We start from the raw sequence: 7,500 nt of genomic DNA, 5'->3' as shown, positions 1-7,500 counted from the left end.
ACACTTTCAGCGCTAAAAATAATTCCCTTAATGTCACGAGCTAAGCCCGGCGTTGATATATTTACAGGTCTGGTAACCCAAATTGTTATGGTCTCATCGTTGTATTGGAAATACTTTCAAACCAACGTTAAATATTGTCCATTATCACAGTGTTAAATCAGGCCACTTGTTGCATTCGGTCATCAGACCTGCAAATAAGTGACCAGGGAAAGCCATATATATACATATATATATATATATATATATATATATATATATATATATATATATATATACACATATTATATATATATATATATATATATATATATATATATATATATATATAATATATATATATATGTATGATAGATATGGACACTCATATTGTATTTTGTCAGGACGATCGTTTCAATCCGTGTCGCACCTCCTCGGCTGCGGTAAATCCGTAGTTCGTCTCTATTTCTTGTTCCAGTGTGTTTGTTATTCATTGGGCGGTGATTAGTATTATTATGTGGCGACATGCTGCAGTGTGTTCTCATAGTGTGTGTCTGTGTCTATATATATATATATATATATATATATATATATATATATATATATATATATATATATACATTAACATATATATATATATGTGTATATATATATATATATATATATATATATATATATATATAGAATGCGCTTGGCCAAGGAGTTCACAACATTGCCATCCGGAAGTATAACGGACCAACACACAAACGCTGTGTAACCATGAACTTTTAAAGTCTGGTTAATACAGTTTAGTGAGAACAACTCACAAACGCGGATGGCAAAAAGAATAACAAAGGCCTGAGTGACGTCATCTTCGAACTATCTATATATATATATATATATATATATATATATATATATATATATATATAGAGAGAGAGAGAGAGAGAGAGAGAGAGAGAGAGAGAGAGAGAGTACGAAGCTGACATCAATCAGCTCTTTATTATTGTTTTCAGCCAGCCACTTGCATGAGTAATTCTCACAAAAGTGTATCAGACTATAAACGTTCAAAGTTACTCATAGTTTTGTGTGTTGATACGTTATATCCGGCTGGCGGATGGTGTGAGTGATTGTGTGACTAAGAGCATAGCATCATTATATACTGGCAATGGCAGAGGTAAGCCCGTGTATTTGGTGAAATGAATTGTTTGTCACGATATCATTATAGCAGACGGACACTCCGTGATAAACCCCCGACTGGGGCCAAATCTTAATGGTCATATCTCATTTCCCTGACCAACACCATCCCCCATCCCCTCCTAGAATGCTATTTAATTATCTATCTATCCATCTATCTATCTATCTATCTACCTATCCATCTATCTATCCATCTTTCTCTCTATCTATCTATCTATCTACTTATCTATCTATCCATCCATCTATCTATCTATCTATCTATCTATCTATCCATATATCTAAACGTCTATTTTACTATATATCTATAACTATCTATCTATCTATCTATCTATCTATCTATCTATCTATATATATATATATATATATATATATATATAATATATATATCTATCTATCTATCCATCCATCTATCTATCTATCTATCTATCTATTTATTTTTCAGTCTATCTATCTATCCATCCATCCATCTATCCATTTACCTATCTGCCTACCTATCTATCTCTCTATCTATCTACTTATCTTTCTATCCATCTATCTTAACATCTATTTTTCTACCAATATCTATCTATCTATCTATCTATCTATCTATCTATCTATCTATCTATCTATCTACCCATCTATCTATCTATACATCTATTGTTCTATCTATCTATCTATCTTTCTTTCTATCTATCTATCTATCTATCTATCTATCTATCTATCTATCTATCTACCCATCCATCAATCTCTCTATCAATCTCCCGTCCCCTTCGCGTTTGTCAGTAAGGACATGTGACAACAACAAGCCTCCAAAAGTAGCAGCAGCCGAATCAATGTCGTAATTCCATTATCACGCATCGCCCGTCTCTCACTCCCGTCTCACGTCCTTTAGAACGTCTCTCACTCCCGTCTCACGTCCTTTACAATGAACACCGTGTGCTGAGACGGAAAGTACAAATTATCACAACAAAAAGCTGTATTTTGATAATTAGATTTTTGTAAGTGGAAATATTTCTCCTCTCCCCCTATCTCTCTATCTTTTTTCTCTCCTCTTCTTCTCTCTTTTACTCTCTCTCTCTCTCTCACATACACACCTTCTCCCTATCTCTATATCTCTCTTTCTTTTTCTCTCTCTACATCTCTCTCTCTTTTTGGTCTCTCTATCTCACTCTCTCTCTGTCTCTATCTCTTCCCCGTCTCTCACTCACTCTCTCCGTCTCTATATGTCACCATCCTCACCTTTCTCTCTCTCTCTCTCTCTCTCTCTCTCTCTCTCTCTTTCTTTCTCTCTCTCTCACACGCACACACAGACACTCACACATACACACACACTTTCTCTCTCCCTATCTCTATCCCCCCCCCCCCCCTCGCTTTATCACTCTGTGTCTTTCTCTCCCCCTCCCCTTCTCTCTCTCTCTCTCTCTCTCTCTCTCTCTCTCTCTCTCTCTCTCTCTCTCTCTCAATCTCCTGATATTGCTCTATTCCACACTACCCCATTGTCTTTCACAAGTAAACAACGCCATGTTTTCATTCCCAATGATCTCCTGTCTCATCTTTATCCCAGAACAAAAGAGTTCTTTCAGAGAATCGTGATGCATGCAACCAGATACGGCCCTGCAGTCGTAATCAAATCACACAATAGCTGGAACAACGCTTGTCATTTTGGAGTTTTTCAAAATAGATTTTCTCACACGAGATCTATTTCGATATATTTGTTGTTGTTTTTCCCCCATTTATTAATTTATCAAAATCTCTTCGTTTCATATATTTCTCTCTCCATACTTTCATCTTCACCTCCCGCTTTCCCCTCCTCTCTTCTCTCTCTCTCTCTCTCTCTCTCTCTCTCTCTCTCTCTCTCTCTCTCTCTCTCAATATAATATATATATATATATATATATATATATATATATATATATATCCTTTCTTTAAAAAATGTAGCATTGTGGACATTGTGCTTATTTGAGTCAATAAAAAATTGATACGGCGCACGACTCTACTGAAAGATTTGAAATTTAGAAATGTATTTTTTACAGATAGATAAACAGATAACTTGATTTCCTTTTATAATTTAAATTCAGTTTGAAAGTTCGTTGAGTCAAACAGATAATATCATAAAATATGTACCGACGACACTTGACTCCCAAAATCAACTAATTTTGACACTGTAAAAAGTTGTCAATTTGCGTCATCTATTTATGACATCAAGTATTATTATTACTTCCGTTGTGTTGTTGATTTAGCGATGATCAGTTTTGTTATGTAGTAGTGTTTGTGTGTGTGTGTGTGTGTGTGTATGTTTGTGTGTGTGTTGTGTGTGGTGTATACATGAGTGTGTGTTGGCATTTTTCAGCAAATCGTGGCATTCATAGTGATATTATTCACTTGATCACATGAAGGTATTTCAGTCGCCATTTTGATTCTTTTTTTACTATTAGGGTTTCTTCTAGATCGAAGGATTTTTTTTCTATTGGGGTTAGTCATAAGTCTTAGTAAAGGTGCTAGGATGTTTTTTTCCATAAGTTAAGTAAAGGGGAAACATTCCGAAAGCGCCTACATCCCCAGTATTCTTTAAATTTGTATTTTTACCGTTGATATTTTGTCAGGCATTTATTTGTTCAATCTGTCATTATATAGAAGTATTTTAAAAACTCTTGATAGATTTGTGAAAGTTTAAAATTTCATAATTTGACCATTGTTTTGATTTTCGGCCGCCATGTTGATTTGTTAAGTATTGAAAGGTAGTGCAAAGCAGTCCGAGAGTTGTTTTATTCAATTTGTCATCATTTTTTTCTATTAGGGTTAGCTCGAGATCGGAGGATATTTTTTTTATTAGGGTTAGTCATAAGTCTTAGTAAAGATGCTAGGATGTTTGTTTTTCAATAAGTTAAGTAAAGGGGAGACATTCCGAAAGCTCCTACATCCCGAGTATTCTTTAAATTTGTATTTTCACCGTTGATATTTTGTCAGGCGTTTATTTATTCAATTTGTCATGCAATGACAATTAACAAGTCTCAGGGGCAAGGTGGGGATTTTCTTACCACAACCGGTATTCACACACGGACAACTGTATGTTGCTGTGTCACGGGTCAGAGGCTATAGTGGTTTACACTTCATGTTTGGCCACACAGAAAAATCAATCGAAGATATACCAAATTACACAAACAACGTTGTTTACCAATCTGCCCTCATTAAATGATGGTGAGTACAGTATCGAATGAAAATAGTTCTTTCCCCGCGAAATTGCGGGCTTTTTACTAGTATATATAAATATATATATATATATATATATATATATATATGTATTTATATACCTTCCTCCTTCTCTCTCTCCATCCTCTCTCTCTCTCTCTCTCTCTCTCTCTCTATCTATCTATCTATCTATCTATCTATCTATCTGAAGTCTTTCTTGAAGTTCGCGAGCATATTATTATATCAAAATTGGAGTCATTTTAACAAGAGATGAAGTTAGTAGGAAAGTGCCAGAAGACAATAGAGAATAAAACATTTTTGCGGCGGTGTTAGGGGTTTGAACCCGCGACCTTACTGGTACGACAACTCCGCCCGACCGGTGAGAGCGTGACTCTACCTTATGAGCTATCCACGATGTCTTCTGACACTTTCCTACTCACTTCATCTCTTGTTGTTACCAACATAAGTCTTAAGTGCCTGTCCCACTCACTTTTCTGAATTAGTCATTTTAACCAGTAAACTACCTCACTCTGGAAAAACTTTGGCCAGAAAACCGGTTCTTCAAATAATCGATCAATTTAAGGCAGGCCTTGGACTGGAACCCGCAAGGAAAGAGGAGGAGGGTTGGTCGACCAGAGCAAACATGGCGACGAAGCATCGAGAGCGAGTTGTAGGCAACCGGACAAACCTGAGCCCGGATAAAGAAAGAAGACCTCCAAAAAAAAACCGAGTCAGGTGGAAGAGAACTGTTGTGGTCCGATGTTCCACAAGGAATCAAGAGGCTGGTCCACCAAAGCAAACATGGCGACGAAGTATTGAGACCGAGATGAAGGCAGCCGGACAAACCTGGGCCCAGATAAAGTAGACCTAATAAAACCTAGTCAGATGGAAGAGTGCTGTTGCCGGCCTGCTGTGTTCCACAAGTAATCAAGAGGCTGGTGGACCAAAGCAAACATGGCGACGAAGCATTGAGACTGAGTTGAAGGCAGCCCGACAAACCTGGGCCGGATAAACGAAAGAAGACCTCAAAAAAACCCGAGTTAGATTGAAGAGTGTTGTTACGGCCCTGCTATGTTCCACAAGTAATCAAGAGGCTGGTGGACCAAAGCAAACACGGCGACGAAGCATTGAGACGGAGTTGAAGACAACCGGACAAACATGGCCGGATAAAGAAAGGAGACCTTCAAAAAAAACCGAGTCAGATGGAAGAGAACTGTTGTGGAACATCGTCGAAGCATTGAGACCGAGTTGAAGGCAGCCGGACAAACCTGGGCCGGATAAAGAAAGAAGACGAGGCTCATTTAAATCGATCGATATTATTTGAAGGACAAGTTTTCTGGCTAGAATTTTTTAAGTACATGTTTTTCCAGAGTAAGACAGTTATGTAACAGGTTGATCTATCGATATTTGAAGGACGATTTTTCTGGCCAAAATTTATGAAAATGTGTTGTTGTTTTTTCAGAATGCGTCAGATTGACAATATTGGATAGTGACAATTCTGATGCAAACACGGAAAGTGGCGGAGATTTTCATTTGATTAAATTCTTTGACTTGCTGAAAGGGTTAATGACAAAAACATCCAAAAGGTGATAGAAATGGGATGGCAGAGGGTTGGGGAGGGGGGAGGGGGAGGACGCTAGGGGGGGGGGGGGGGGGGGAGGGGTTGGGAAACACAGGATTGCCATTATAGAAATGGGGAGAAAAAGACGTGGGGAGATTGTCGCCCTTCTGGCTTGTCAATGTTTATTGTGGATCTCTCTCTCTCTCTCTCTCTCTCTCTCTCTCTCTCTCTCTCTCTCTCTCTCTCTCTCCTTCTCCCTTTCTCTCACTCTCTCTCTCTTCCTCTCTCTCTCTCTCTCTCTTCCCCTCTCTCTGTCTCTCTCGCTGTCTCTCTCTATCTCTCTATGCCTCTCTCTCTCTCTCTTCCTCTCTCTGTCTCTCTCTCTTCCTCTCTCTGTCTCTATGTCTCTCTCTCTCTCTCTCTCTCTCTCTCACTCTCACTCTCATTTTCTCTCTCGTATGATGTCAATAAGAAAGTCCAAAGTGAACAAAGTGGAGGTGAATAATCTTGCTCAATAATCACGAGCCTCTATATCTACTTAACGTGCTCAATGGACTTTACAATGGGCCTCTAGCCAACAGCAACAATTAACATGTACGACGAGACATGACGCCTGTTAGGCGGTATTATAACTTTTTATTCTGACAGAGACAACGCTTTTAACGATCAGGTACTCATTCTACACAAGATTATACTGAGAGAATGTGAGTAAAGAGCCATACATATGCAATTAATCGGAGCGGGACTCGAACCCAGGACCTTCCATTTCGAAGGCAGCAGCGTCTAATGGTGCTCACACTACTATGTTATGACGATCGACCCAATCTGCAAATTCCTTACCACACTCGTGCACCGTCGCAAACCCACCCGGAAGCTTCGTCACAACACCCCGTTCAACTAGATGCTCTGCGATTTCGGGTTCGTTACCACAACTGGTACATTATGGACAGGTGGAAAGTCCCCACTGATGAAGCGATTTCGCCGTTTGGCAGGTTCTCGACCGAAGCCGATTCGCTACCACCCAGTGTCTCCTCTTGCTGGTGAAAAAGCCTGGCAATTTCTCCCCCAGTTTCGAGGAGTCTGTGTCCCCTCCCTCTCGAGGGATTGAATTCAAAGCCGAGTGTCAACACCATTAGATCTCATAGCCGCACAATAAACAAATAATAATAATAATAATAATAATAATATATTAATATAATAATAATAATAATAATAATAATAATAATAATATAATATAATAATAATAATAATATAATGCTGAAAACTTATATAGCGCTATAACTCCGAGACACCAGACTCTAAGCGCTTAAATTACAAATTACTTTGGGTGAAACATAATCATTTACACACACACAAGCACACACACACACACACACATACACATAACACACAACACAAACCAAACCTATCATGCTTCTCATACTATCTACTAAAATCGAAACAGATATGTTTTAAGCGAACGTTTAAAAATAGACAAAGATTCTTTTTCACGAATGCTCTGCGGTAAGGCGTTCCAAATAGAGGGTCCGAAATGAGAAAAACGAAACGAAAGTGCTTGATGAAGCGGGGCTCGAACCCGGAATATTCCAGGTCACATTGCAAATTCCACTAGACCACAT

The 7,500-nt window shown here is 38.3% G+C and overlaps 1 protein-coding gene across 1 annotated transcript in view; it reads left to right on the top strand.

Annotated features, from left to right (window-relative positions):
• LOC144977412 (uncharacterized) overlaps positions 1–7,500 on the top strand; it is a 131,233-nt gene that overhangs the window by 62,910 nt on the left and 60,823 nt on the right. The gene's annotated exons all lie outside the window — the stretch shown is intronic.

Source organism: Berghia stephanieae, chromosome 7 (genome assembly GCF_034508935.2).
Source record: "Berghia stephanieae isolate SIO BIC M18660-M18661 chromosome 7, UCSD_Bste_1.3, whole genome shotgun sequence".
Classification (NCBI taxonomy): domain Eukaryota; kingdom Metazoa; phylum Mollusca; class Gastropoda; order Nudibranchia; family Aeolidiidae; genus Berghia; species Berghia stephanieae.
This window is presented reverse-complemented; position numbering and strand designations above follow the sequence as displayed.